We start from the raw sequence: 14697 nt of genomic DNA, 5'->3' as shown, positions 1-14697 counted from the left end.
AGAGGTTGAACAGGTTGGGTCTTTATTCTTTGGAGCGTAGAAGGTTGAGGGGGGACTTGATAGAGGTTTTTAAAATTTTGAGAGGGACGGACAGAGTTGACGTGGGTAGGCTTTTCCCTTTGAGAGTGGGGAAGATTCCAACAAGGGGACATAGCTTCAGAATTGAGGGACAAAGGTTTAGGGGTAACATGAGGGGGAACTTCTTTACTCAGAGGGTTGTGGCTGTATGGAATGGGCTTCCGGTGGAAGTGGTGGAGGCTGGCTCGATTTTATTATTTAAGAGTAAATTGGATAGGTATATGGATAAGAGGGGATTAGAGGGTTATGGTCTGAGTGCAGGTAGATGAGACTAGGTCAGGGAGAATGGTCGGCGTGGACTGGTAGGGCCGGACAGGCCTGTTTCCATGCTGTAGTTGTTATATGTTATGTTATGTTATATGTTATACAGGTTTGGAGGTTAATTGGCTTGGTGCAAGTATAGGAGGATAATGTTAACGTGCAGGGATCGCTGGTCGGCGCGAACTCAGTGGGCCGAAGGGCCTGTTTCATCGCTGTATTTCTAAACCAAACTAAACTAAACTAAAATAGATTTGTGATGCAGCCATTCTGGTTGAATTAAGGAAAGCGGGGAGTTTAAACCGCACAGGACACTTGAAAGGGTAATTTTCATAAAACTAAAGCATTTTTTTAGTTTACAAAATTGGAGCATTACACCCAAAATAACAGAGCTGAATAATATCCAACATACCATGGAGTTCATTCTTACTGCGTCAGCTTACAGTCCAACCCCATCTATAATTTAGTGTAACTTGACTTAGCCTTTGGCAAACTAGACTACTGAAGATTCAGTTCCCCTGATATTGGTCCCACGGGTGTACAGTACTTAACATCCAGCCACTGGAGATGAGAGTGCTTCTTGTAACAGGCTGACCTGCGGAAGCTCGATGAGCTAGAAGAACAATTGACCTGAATTCACCGACGGAAAGAATGGTAAGTGAAGAATCAGCTGCAGGGTTGCAAACCCACTGGAATCACCGATGTATTAAAAGAAAGGGAAGAAAATGTGGCAAAGATTGCTACTGTGTAGGCAGATTAAAATTCCAGGCAGAAAGCTTTACTCTCCCATCTGGCAACAATCATGTCTTCCTGAGGCTTATCGCCTGCACATCTCACAAAGGTTGGCTCCACTTACCCATCGGATTTTCTGCGGACTACTCGTTCAGTCGAAATCCGCCAAGTAACTGAAAGTTAACCACAAATACAAATTCAAACATTGCAAGGTATTCCAGAAACAGACCGCCCAGTCATTTCCCCCCAGTAACCATTGATACAGGTAACACCATAACACGCAGCAAGACAGACACAAAGGGCTGCAGTAACTCAGCGGGTCAGGCAGCATCTCTGGAGAAAAGGAGCAGGGGACCTTTCGGGTCAACAATCCTTCCACAGACTGAGGGTCGAGGAAAATAGAAAATGAGAGATATAGAAGGTACATAGGACAAATTAATGCAAATTATGCAACAAGCATTGATGATCAAGGAAAGGTGGAGCCCACAATGGTCCATTGTTGGTCGTGGGGTAGGTGACAACCCTACAATTTGAATATTGATTTCTCTAACTTCAAGTAACCCTTGAATCCCTCTCTCTACTTCCCTCCCCAACCCTAGTCATTGTACTAGTTTCACTGTCATCCTATTGAGTTTCACGGTCTGTAAAACGCTGTCACATACCCCACAGCCAACAATGGACCATTGTGGGCTCCACCTTTCCTTGATCATCATTTATTTTTGCATATCTTGTATTCATTTGACCTATGTACCTTCAAAATCCCTCATTTCACTCCCCCCCGCCTCTCAGTCTGAAGAAGGGTCTCGACCCGAAACATTACCTATTCCTTTTTTTCCGGAGATGTTGCCTGACCCGCTGAGCTACTTAAGCTTTTTGTCTTTCTGCAGTATAAACCAGCATCTGCAGTTCCTTCCTACACATAATACGCAGCAAAATCTGTAGAAATTGTTGATAGAGAAAATACTACAGTGATCAGTAATATTTGCAGTAATAGTTGATATAGCCAACATGACATTAGCAGTAATATTCAGAGTGATAGTTGACAGAGGAAATACTGCAGTAATCTGCAATATTTGGAGTAACAATTGATACAGGCAGCATTGCAGTTAGCAGTAATATCTGCAGTTACAGGTGATAGAACAAATACTGCAGCAATCAGCAATATTTGCAGTAATTAGCACTATCTGCAATAGTGGTAGAGAGGAAATATCACAGTAATCAGCAAGACCTACAGAGAATATCTGCAATCACATAATATGTACAGCAATACCCAAACAGGTACTGAATTATTCAAAGCACAGCCAACGCAATGATTTAATATAATTCAGTGCAATACCTCTGTGGTAACAAACAATTTAGATTAGAGGTACAGCACGGAAACAGGCCCTTCGGCCCACCGAGTCCACACTGACCAGCGATCCCCAAACACCAACACTACCCTACACACACTAGGGACAATTTACACTTATACCAAGCCAATCAACCTACAAACCTGTACATCTTTGGAGTGTGGGAGTTAACCGAAGATCTCTGAGAAAACCCACGCGGTCACGGGGAGAACGTACAAACTCCGTACAGACAAGCACCCGTAGTCAAGATCAGGGCGACACGGTGGCGCAGCGGTAGAGTTGCTGCCTTACAGCGAATGCAGCGCTGGAGACTCAGGTTTGATCCTGACTACGGGCGCCGTCTGTACGGAGTTTGTACGTTCTCCCCGTGACCTGCGTGGGTTTTCTCTGAGATCTTCGGTTTCCTCCCACACTCCAAAGACGTACAGGTATGTAGGTTAATTGACTGGGTGAATGTAAAAATTGTCCCTAGTGTGTGTAGGATGGTGTTAGTGTGCGGGGATCGGTGGGCGGCGCGGACTCGGTGGGCCGAAGGGCCTGTTTCCGCGCTGTATCTCTAAATCTGTATCTCAAACCTGGATCTCTGGCACCGTAAGGCAGTAGCTGTATTACAATACCACTGTGCCACCCTGGATTATTATCTACATCAATAAGATTTTGTTTAAAAAATGGTAGATAAATTAATCTGTGAATGTGAAAGGTACTCATTTGATTGCAGGAGATTTTCAATCGCCAAATCATTTAATGCTTCTGCACCGATGCCCTGCTAGATTTCCTTGAAGGTCTGTTAAGGTTCCCATGGATTTTTATTTTGATCTGCATTATGATCATGTATTTATGATGTGCTCTATTGTCTGCCAGATGTAATAGTACAGTTCCTTTATCTGCAAGGGATTTAACAAAATGATAGTCATTTGGTCATAACGTCATAAGTGATAGGAGCAGAAATAGGCCATTCAACCCATCACGTCCACTCCGGCATTCAATCATGGCTGATCTATCTCTCCCTCCTAACCCCATTCTCCTGCCTTCTCCCCATAACCCCTGACACCCGTACTAATCAAGAATCTATCGATCTCTGCCTTGAAAATATCCATTGACAACCTCCACAACCTTCTGTGGCAAAGAATTCTACAGATTCACCACCCTCTGACTAAGGAAATTCCTCCTCATAGCCTTCCTAAAGGAATGTCCTTAAATTCTGAGGCTATAACTGGTCCGAGACTCTCCCATTAGTGATCGTTGAACTTTGATTTCAGCTTTGACCACACAGGCAGTGAGGACATAAACCCATGAGGTGCGGATGCAAAATGTGAACAATAAAACAATAATTGACAAATTGAAGGCTTTGAATTTCAAACAACCATGTTCTAAATCACCGTCTATATCTCTCGTTTCCTTTATCCCTAACCAGTCTGTAGAAGGGTCTCGACCCGAAACATTACCCATTCCTTCTCTCCAGAGATGCTGCCTTGTCCCACTGAGTTACTCTAGCTTTTTGTGTCTATCTTCAGTTTAAACCAGCATCTACAGTTCCTTCTTACACATGTTCTAAATTATGAATTGAACACAGTTGATTTGCAGCTTGCCGTGGTTTTTGAAGACATCCTGCAGTTTTTAAGAGATTCAGATTTAATCAGAAAAATTGTTAATAACTAGGTTGAATTATTTCACTGCACTTCTAGTTTGGGCTTTCCCATTCTGATTGGTAGAGTCAATGGACGTATCTGCAAAGTTGTGGAGGCCTGGTGCTTTTCCATAACAATTCAGCCAAATTCACATTATCTGCGTCCACTAAACATTAATTGTTTCACTTGATCCAAAAATGTGGAGCACAATTTTATATCACTCTACCCTCACAAAGCACACTTCACTGCCTGCCACATATACTCCAGTTTCACTGGAGTAATTACTAAACCTGACTTAACCATGATCCTGCAATTTTGAGTTGGCCCAAAATCCAACTCATCCAAAACTAGAAACATAGAAGCATAGAAACATAGAAAATAGGTGCAGGAGTAGGCCATTCGGCCCTTCGAGCCAGCACCACCATTCAATATGGTCATGGCTGATCATCCAAAATCAGTACCCAGTTCCTCCTTTTTCCCCATATCCCTGAGCAACTCCACTGCACAGATGAGTCTTTATTATGTCCCATTCATTTAGCAGCCCTGCTTCTTGCCTATGATAGCATGTCCCTTTGACCGTGGACAAGAGTTCAGGAGGAGAACCCTTCCTTAAGAGCTCTATCTCTTAATTCCCGGAATGGCGGGACTGTCATAGGTTGAAAGACTGGAGCGACTAGGCTTGCATACACTGGAATTTAGAAGGATGAGAGGAGATCTTATCGAAATGTATAAGATTATTAAGGGGTTGGACACGTTAGAGTCAGGAAACATGTTCCCAATGTTGGGGGAGTCCAGAACAAGGGGCCACAGTTGAAGAATAAGGGGTAGGCCATTTAGAACTGAGATGAGGAAAAACTTTTTCAGTCAGAGAGTTGTGAATCTGTGGAATTCTCTGCCTCAGAAGGCAGTGGAGGCCAATTCTCTGAATGCATTCAAGAGAGAGCTAGATAGAGCTCTTAAGGATAGTGGAGTCAGTGGGTATGGGGAGAAGGCAGGAACGGGGTACTGATTGAGAATGATCAGCCATGATCACATTGAATGGCGGTGCTGGCTCGAAGGGCCGAATGGCCTCCTCCTGCACCTATTGTCTATTGTCTATATTGTTCACCAGGTAAATGTTAACCTTCCTTCATAATCAGGAGCTGTGCAGAACACTGACATTGCCTCCACAGCCTTCTGTGGCAAAGAATTCCACAGATTCACCCTCTGACTAAAGAAATTTCTCCTCATCTCCTTCCTAAAAGAACTTCCTTTAATTCTGAGGCTATGACCTCTAGTCCTAGACTCTCCCACTAGTGGAAACATCCTCCCCACATCCACTTTATCCAAGCCTTTCACTATTCTGTGCGTTTCAATGAGGCTCCCTTCATTCCTCTAAACTCCAGCGAGTACAGGCCCAGTGCTATCAAACGCTTATCCTATGTTATCCTACTCATTCCTGGGATCATTCTTGTGACCTCCCCTGGACCCTCTCCAGAGCCAGCACATCCTTCCTCAGATATAGTGCCCAAAATTGCTCACAATATTCCAAATGCGGCCTGACCAGCGCCTTATAGAGCCTCGGCATGACATCCCTGTTTTTGCATACAAGCCCTCTCGAAATAAATGCTAGCATTGTGTTTGCTTTCTTTACTACCAATTCAACTTGCAGATGAACTTTTTGGGAATCTTGCACCAGCACTCCCAAGGCCCTTTGCACCTCCGATTTCCTCCGATTCTCTCCCCATTTAGAAAATAATCTACGCCTTTATTCCTACGACCAAAATGCATGCCTCCACACTTTGCTACACTGTATTCCATCTGCCACTTCTCTGCCCACTCTCCCAACCTATCCAAATCCTTCTGCAGAGTCCCTGCTTTCTCTACACTAACTGCCCCTCCACCTATTTTCCTATCTTCCGCAAACTTGGCCACAAAGCCTTCAATCCCCCTCATCCACATCATTAATATACAACGTGAAGACCAGCGGCCCCAGCGGCGAGCCCTGTGGAACTGCTAGTCACTGGCAGCCCACCAGAAATTGCCACTTTATTGCCACTATTTGCCTCCTGCCATCCAGCCAACCTGATATCCATGCTAGTATCTGCCTCTTTGATCCCATGGGCTCTCATCTTCTTTAGCAGCCTCACGTGTGGCCGAGAAGCAAAGAATTATTGGGGAAGAAATGGCAAACAAATTAGTTTACAATGAAACTTTGTAACAATGTTATTTGGGATGTTATAGAAGTGCGCCTCAACGCCTCTGAGATTAATCTATGCCTGGCACTGATCTCCTGAGATTGGGACAGGTTCAATCTCATGCACGAGGTGTGGGCATGAGACCCATTGACGTTTAGATTTTTCTTATCAGAACATGTGACAGGGATTTTATATTTTGTTTTTGAAAACTAAAAACTCATTAGTTAAGTGTGAATCAGTCATTTTTTATAAATAATTACTTGGATTGGCAAAACTCCCTTAAACCGTAACAGAAATCGTTGACATATTGCTTATGAATAAGGTGCTGTGCCTGAAGAAACAAATTAATAAGATGCATTCTTTCCTGCAGTTAAAATCAATTTTTAGTGTGGGGAAAATGCACTGAGCTGATTCATTATTAAGTTGTCTTGAAATGAATTTGCAGTTTCAAATTAAATAAATAAAATATAAAGTGCCTGATTGCAAAATATAAATTTAGGGAGTGGGCTTTCACTGGAGTATTTTGAATTACTGCCACTGAATGAAGAACAAATTTATATTTGCATGAGGAATGTAATTTCAATCCCCTGGGGCATCAATGCACCAGAGTGCACCAGAATAACATTCAATATTTATGCTGCACCTTCAGCATAATAAACCATCCCAAGTATTTCACAGGAACATTGCCTGACAACATTTCACTACGAACCTCTTGACAAGATATCGGAGGACAACACAGAGTTTGGTGCAAACATTCTCTAGTGAGGCAACACCCATGAATAGATATCACCGAACGGTGACATATGAAGAAAGACTGGATAGACTCGGCTTGTACTCGCTGGAATTTAGAAGATTGAGGGGGGATCTTATAGAAACTTCCAAAATTCTTAAGGGGTTGGACAGGCTAGATGCAGGAAGATTGTTCCCGATGTTGGGGAAGTCCAGAACAAGGGGTCACAGTTTAAGGATAAGGGGGAAGTCTTTTAGGACCGAGATGAGAAAGTTTCTTTTCACACAGAGAGTGGTGAATCTGTGGAATTCTCTGCCACAGAAGGTAGTTGAGGCCAGTTCATTGGCTATATTTAAGAGGGAGTTAGATGTGGCCCTTGTGGCTAAAGGGATCAGGGGGTATGGAGAGAAGGCAGGTACAGGATACTGAGTTGGATGATCAGCCATGATCATATTGAATGGCGGTGCAGGCTCGAAGGGGGAATGGCCTACTCCTGCACCTATTTTCTATGTTTCTATGTTTCTATGGTAGAGTTGATCCCTTACAGCGCTTACCGCGCCGGAGACCCGAACACGGGGTTCGATCCCGACTAAAAGGTGCTGTCTGTACGGAGTTTGTACGTTCTCCCCGTGACCGCGTGGGTTTTCTCCGATATCTTCAGTTTCCTCCCACACTCCAAAGACATGCAGGTATGGCTTGGTGTAAATGTAAATTGTCCCTAGTGTGTGCAGGATAGTGTTAATGTGCGGGGATCGCTGGTCGGCGCGAACTCGGTGGGCCGAAGGGCCTGTATCTCTAAAATTGAAACTAAAATGTTCATCTTGTTTTTCTCTCCTCAGCTATGCCTATCCTGGAGTAACTCCAGCCTTTGCTACTGATTTCCAGTACTCTTGACATTTTCATAGAAACAAAGAAAAATAAGGAGTAGGCCATTCAGTCCTTCGAGCCAGCACTGCAATTCAATATGTTCATGGATGGTCATCTAAAATCAGTACCCCGTTCCTGCTTTTTCCCCATGTCCCTTGATTCTGTTAGCCATAAGAGCTAAATATAACTCTCTCTTGAAATCATCCTGTGAATTGGCCTCCACTGTCTTCTGTGGCAGAGAATTCTACAGATTCACAACTCTCTGGGTGAAGAGGTTTTTCCTCGATCTCAGTCCTAAATGGCCTACCCCTTATTCTTCAACTGTGACCCCTGGTTCTGAACTCCCCCAACATCGGAAAAAAATGTCCTGCATCTAGCCTGTCCAATCCTTTAAGAATTTAATATGTTTCTATAAGATCCCCTCTCATCCTTCTAAATTCCAGTGAATTTGATCCAGTGAAATGAAAATGATTTTCATTTAGCAGAGTAGACACAAAAAGCTTAACAACTCAGCGGGACAGGCAGCATCTCTGGAGAGAAGGAATGGATGACTTTTCGGGTCGAGACCCTTTTTCAGCAGAACAGGTAGCCAAATGCTTGGTCAAAAATCATAAGAAGATACATTATAGGAGCAGAATTAGGCCATTCGGCCCATCAAGCCTACTCCGCCATTCAATTATGGCCGATCCATCTTTCCCATTTAACCCAATTCTCCTGCCTTCTCCACATAACCCCCGACGCCTTGACTAAACAAGAATCTGTCAATCTCCGCCTTAAAAATATCCAATTTACTTGGTTTCCACAGCCGCCTGTGGCAATGAATTCCACAGATTCACCAGACTCTGACTCTAAAGGGACGTCCTTTGACTCTGAGGCAATGGCCTCTGGTCCGAGACTCTCGCACTCGTAGAAACATCCTCTCCACATCCACTCTATCCAGGCCCAAATCAAGTAACATCAGGAAAATACCGGATAGTTGCATGAACAAATTAGTTGACTCATGTTCTTTGAGGAAGGGACTATGCACAAGTTCCCTTTTGCAATCCAAATTCACTAACTCCCCCTTAGCCCTTGGTCATCCTGCAAAGGGATTTTGCAACCTCTTGTCCTGCCCAAGGTTTGCTCGGAGGGGAATATTTTCAGTTTTCCACAGAAATCTGAAATTTGCTCACAGGTGCACCACACTCTGTTATTTTTTTAAAAGGGATGTAATTTTTAATAAAAAATAACATCCTCTTAAGTTAACATTGGAAATCTTGAATGGCACAAAACTGGTGAATCTCTTGTATATAAGAAAATAACTGTAGATGCTGGTACAAACCGAAGGTATTTATTCACAAAATGCTGGAGTAACTCAGCAGGTCAGGCAGCATCTCGGGAGAGAAGGAATGGGTGACGTTTCGGGTCGAGACCCTTCTTCAGACTGGTCTCTTGGGCAGGTACAAACCTTAACAATGTGATAATTACTCCTATCCTCTGACACTGAATCTTAAATATTGCAAGAAGGAGGTTCTATGACTCTATTGTCGCATATACCTAGGGACAGTGAAATGCTTTGTTTTGCGAACAACCCAGAAGAATAGCACAGGAGACCTCACCGAGGCAGTACACCACGTGTCACCATGTGTTTGGTGCCGACAAAGTCACAAAAATTCACAGGACAGTCCTGTCTACTACCTGCCACCGCACGTGGTCTCACTCATTCGGAATTTAATTTAGGGTAGAATATTTTCTTTTAAGTTTGCCTAGAAACTTTTATCTGACTAGTAGCATTGTAGTACATAATAACATACATGCTTTTTCTATCTATTTCTGAAATTTATTGGAATCACATTTACAACAATTGATACCAAAGCAGTACCTACCTGTAAGACCTATTCAGAAAATATTTCCTCTTTTTTTTTGTCTCCGTCTCAAATTATTTTTTTCTTCTCTTGTGCATATATTTTCTACACCTGGTTTAGTGGAGAATTCACCCAGCTGAGTAGAATGGCTTCCTCTGTGCCATGGTACGAGTGTCAGCAACCAATTGATACCGATGCAGTAAAAGCACTACAGTCAGACACCAATAGGGATTTGGCAGTGCTGGTTGCAGTAGATTTTCCTATTAACATAGGATGGTACTCCTATTAATATTACAACATAATTTTACTTCACCTGTTTTTGGTTGTTTCATTGTAATGTAAAAAGCTTGCAGTGAACCTGGTACAGGATGCAGGGGGAACAAGGTCCCTGTGCGTTTAATGGGAGAATGGGGGAAAAAAAGAGCTTAAAGGCAGGAAATAGGGCCTGGGTGAATTCAAATGGAGCACAGGAAACAGGGCCTCTTAAGTTCAAATGGAGCACAGGAAACAGAGCCCTCGTTAGTTCAAACGGAGCCAGTTTGGCATGTCCCCTACAACTCTCACCAACTTCTACAGATGCACTTTAGAAAGCATCTTATCGGGATGCATCACAGCTTGGTTTGGGAACAGCTCCATCCAGGACCGCAAGAAATTGCAGCAAATTGTGGACGCAGCCCAGGCCATCACACAAACCAACCTCCCTTTTATTGATTTCATTTATACCTCACGTTGCCTCGGCAAGGCCAGCAGCATAATCAAGGATGCCGCACCCTGGCCACTCCCTCTTCTCCTTTCTTCCATGAGGCAAAAGGTATAGAAGTGTGAAAACGCACACCGCCAGATACAGGGCATGTTTCTTCCCAGCTGTTATCAGGCAACTGAATAGTTCTCCAACAACCAGAGAGCAGTGCCGAACTACAATCATGACCCTCGGACTATCCTTGATCGGACACTGCTGGCTTTACCTTGCACTAAACATTATTCCCTTATCATGTATCTATACGCCGTAAATGCATTGATTGTTCCCGATGTTGGGGGAGTCCAGAACCAGGGGTCACAGCTTAAGGATAAGGGGGAAGTCTTTTAGGACCGAGATGAGAAAACATTTCTTCACACAGAGAGTGGTGAGTCTGTGGAATTCTCAGCCACAGAAGGTAGTTGAGGCCAGTTCATTGGCTATATTTAAGAGGGAGTTAGATGTGGCCCTTTTTGCTAAAGGGATCAGTGGGTATGGAGAGAAGGCAGGTACAGGCTACTGAGCTGAATGATCAGCCATGATCATATTGAATGGTGGTGCAGGCTCGAAGGGCCGGACTGGCCTACTCCTGCACCTATTTTCTATGTTTCTATGTTTCTATGTATTGTCTTTCTGCTGACTGGTTAGCGTGCAACAAAAGCTTTGCACTGTACCTCGGTACACGTGACAATAAACTAAAGTGAACTGAACAGAAACAGGGCCCATGTGAGTTTAAAAGGAGTGCGGAAAATATTGACAATGAGTAAGATGCCAAGACATCATGATTTCTGAACGTTTAGTTATTGGACTTATTATAAAGGGAAATTGCAGATTTTCAATGATAGAGGATAACTCCATGGCCACAGGTGCCTCCACCTCCTTCCCCAACCCCCCACAGGAATCACGAGAGTCACTAACCAACTGGAGAAAACCTACACCATCACACGAATAACATACAAACTCCATATAGACAGCACACGTACCCAGGATTGAACCTGGGTCCCTGGCGCTGTAAGGCAGCAACTCTACCGCTGCACCGCTGTTATTTGTGCAGTTCAGCCAGTTCAAAGGGCACGAGGGACTGAATGGCCAACGTACGTCCTGACTACATCTTGTCACCCGGCAAATGAGTTGGAGCAGCTTTTAATGTACCAGACCCAATGCCACTCTAATAAATTATCACAATTCATAAGACTTCCTGAAAGAGATCATAAACATCTATGAAAAATGAACCAACAATCCTCTGTGACAAGCTTTAAACTCCAACCAATCTTCTATTGTATTTATGATTTTATTATCAATACAAGGTTTCTGTCATCTTTGATTAACCAACCCTTTAATCCTTCAAGATGGATTGTATTACTAATATTGTGCATGATAACTCCAAACCAATTTCCTTTTTATTCCTATCAGTTCAGCAAAGCTGTGAAATCAGAGAAGGCAACTAAAAATTGGTGCAAAATCAACTTTATAGTTATTGTGCAAATATGCAGTCTAATATCAATATATACAATAGACAATAGACAATAGACAATAGGTGCAGGAGTAGGCCATTCAGCCCTTCGAGCCAGCACCGCTATTCAATGCGATCATGGCTGATCACTCTCAATCAGTACCCCTTTCCTGCCTTCTCCCCATACCCCCTCACTCCGCTATCCTTAAGAGCTCTATCCAGCTCTCTCTTGAAAGCATCCAACGAACTGGCCTCCACTGCCTTCTGAGGCAGAGAATTCCACACCTTCACCACTCTCTGACTGAAAAAGTTCTTCCTCATCTCCGTTCTAAATGGCCTACCCCTTATTCTTAAACTGTGGCCCCTTGTTCTGAACTCCCCCAACATTGGGAACGTGTTTCCAGCCTCTAATGTGTCCAATCCCCTAATTATCTTATATGTTTCAATAAGATCCCCCCTCATCCTTCTAAATTCCAGTGTATACAAGCCTAATTGCTCCAGCCTTTCAACATACGACAGTCCCGCCATTCTGGGAATTAACCTAGTGAACCTACGCTGCACGCCCTCAATAGCAAGATAGCAGTGATACACATTTCCTGAAGTCTGAAACACCTTGATTTCAGCTTATGGATATTCCAACGATCCATTGATCAATAGATTTAGTCCTTTATGACTCTTCTTTCTCGTACCATGCTCCCAAAACCTACACATCTCAAAGTTATTTGCACCTTTACCCACTATCCACACTGCTTTTGCCCCACAGTCGATTCTTCATCCTTTGTTGAAGTCCTTCAGTCTAGCTCACAGGTTCAATACTCCCCTTCCTGAAATCCCTGCAACTCTACATTTCCCTCAAGATGAGTTTATTTAATTAGGTACTTTGCCACCAGATTTCTTTTGATCAGGCCCCATTTTGTTTTCCTTATCTTTAGAGTTGAAGTAACTGGTGAGAAGACTAGATTATAAAGTGATAGGAGTAGAATTAAGCCATTCGGCCCATCAAGTCTACTCCGCCATTCAATCATGGCTGATCTCTCTCTCTCTCTCTCTCTCTCTCTCTCCTAACCCCATTCTCCTGCCTTCTCCCCACAACCACTGACACCTGCACTAATCAAGACTCGATCTATCTCTGCCTTAACAATATCCAATGACTTGGCCTTTACAGCCTTTGGTGGCAAAGAATTCCAAAGATTCAGCACACTCTGACTAAAGAAATTTCTTCTCATCTCGTTCTTAAAATTCTGAGTCTATGACCTCTAGTCCTAGACTCTCCCACTAGTGGAAACATCCTCTCCACATCCACTCTATCCAAGCCTTTCACTATTCTGTATGAGTCAATGAGGTCCCCCCCTCATTCTTCTAAACTCCAGCGCGTACAGGCCCAGTGCTGACAAACGCTCGTCATAAGTTAACCTACTCATTCCTGGGATCATTCTTTTAAACCTCCTCTGGACCCTCTCCAGAGCCAGCACATCCTTCCTCAGATACGATTCCCAAAATTACTCACAATATTCCAAACCAGCACCTTCTGGAGCCTCAGCATTACATCCCTGTTATGGTATACAAGCCCTCATGAGATGAGATGATGAAGTCTGAAAATTACTGTGTTACCGCATGACAGTGGCAGATACCCTCACCACATGTAAGGAGTTCTAGGCTGTATACTTGGACAGTCATGATCTGCAAGGCTGTGAACTTAGCGAAAGATGGTAGGATATGCTTGACAGACATTTCTCTATCAATCGCTTTGTTATAAATTTGCTCGGACTTGATGTGCCTTAATAATGTCTTAGACAACTAAGATCTCTCAAATTTGATCTCGTCGTTTTCACACCTTACCCTTCCATATCTCTATTTCACCCTCTCCCCTGACTGTCAGTCTGAAGAAGGGTCTCGACCCGAAAATGTCACCCATTCCTTCCATCCAGAGATGCTGCCTGTCCCCCTGAGTTACTCCAGCATTTTTTGTATATCTTCGGTGTAAACCAGCACCTGCAGTTCCATCCTCTGCAATCTAAGTACAGATGGCTTTGCATGCATTGCAATCTACTGGGATCCCTATGGTATCACTGGATCAGAATGGTAACTTAGAATAACTGGGGACAGTAAAAGTCCAGAAAGCATCTCACTCCAGAGTCATGTAGAAGCAGCACCAGAGAAAACTACTGTGTCAGGGTCAATCATAGTTTCAATGGAAAATGTATAGTTTATCTTATTTCTGGCAACCTTTTCACAAATGTTCAACACGGTATGATCTCCAGAGAGAATATAACTACCCCCATCTGCAGCAGGGGGAAATAAATCTGTTACAACTGCTTTGTTTAGAAACTCTGCACAATGCCAATAAACAAATACCAGTAAAAGACTAATTTTTGCATTGAAACACACCAAAATTGATGTTAGTGAGCTGTTCATAGATTTTATCTTTCCAGTTGCATCAATTTTGGAGGGTTCTAGAGCATTTAGTGAGCTGCAGCATACAATAATTGTTGATTAATTGCTGCGCCATTTTACTGAGCTATTTATGTTGATCATGAGCTTACAAGTTCATCAAAAGAGAGAGGGAGAGGGAATGGTGGATCAGGAGAGAGAGGGAAAGAATGGCAGAGCACAAGATTGTGGAGTCAAGAGTGTTTTATTGTCATATGTCCCAAATAGAACAATGAAATTCTTACTTGCAGCTGCACAACAGAATATGTAAACATAGTACACCGTAAACAATATAATAAACGATTAAAAAAGTTCAGTGTGTGTCACAAATGCGAGAGAGAGAGAGAGAGAGAGAGAGAGAGAGAGAGAGAGAGAGAGAGAGAGAGAGAGAGAGAGAGAGAGAGAGAGAGAGAGA

At 43.3% G+C, this 14697-nt stretch overlaps 1 long non-coding RNA gene across 1 annotated transcript in view; it reads right to left on the bottom strand.

Annotated features, from left to right (window-relative positions):
• Nucleotides 1–14697, bottom strand: part of LOC144602667 (uncharacterized) — a 103641-nt gene that overhangs the window by 17302 nt on the left and 71642 nt on the right. Inside the window, exon 2 of the long non-coding RNA XR_013548479.1 lies at nucleotides 1193–1241. This is a non-coding gene — a long non-coding RNA (uncharacterized LOC144602667). The remainder of the gene's footprint in view (nucleotides 1–1192; nucleotides 1242–14697) is intronic.

This window comes from Rhinoraja longicauda, chromosome 2 (assembly GCF_053455715.1).
Source record: "Rhinoraja longicauda isolate Sanriku21f chromosome 2, sRhiLon1.1, whole genome shotgun sequence".
NCBI lineage: Eukaryota > Metazoa > Chordata > Chondrichthyes > Rajiformes > Arhynchobatidae > Rhinoraja > Rhinoraja longicauda.
The sequence above is the reverse complement of the archived record's forward strand: the minus strand, read 5'-3'. Positions and strand labels throughout refer to the sequence as shown.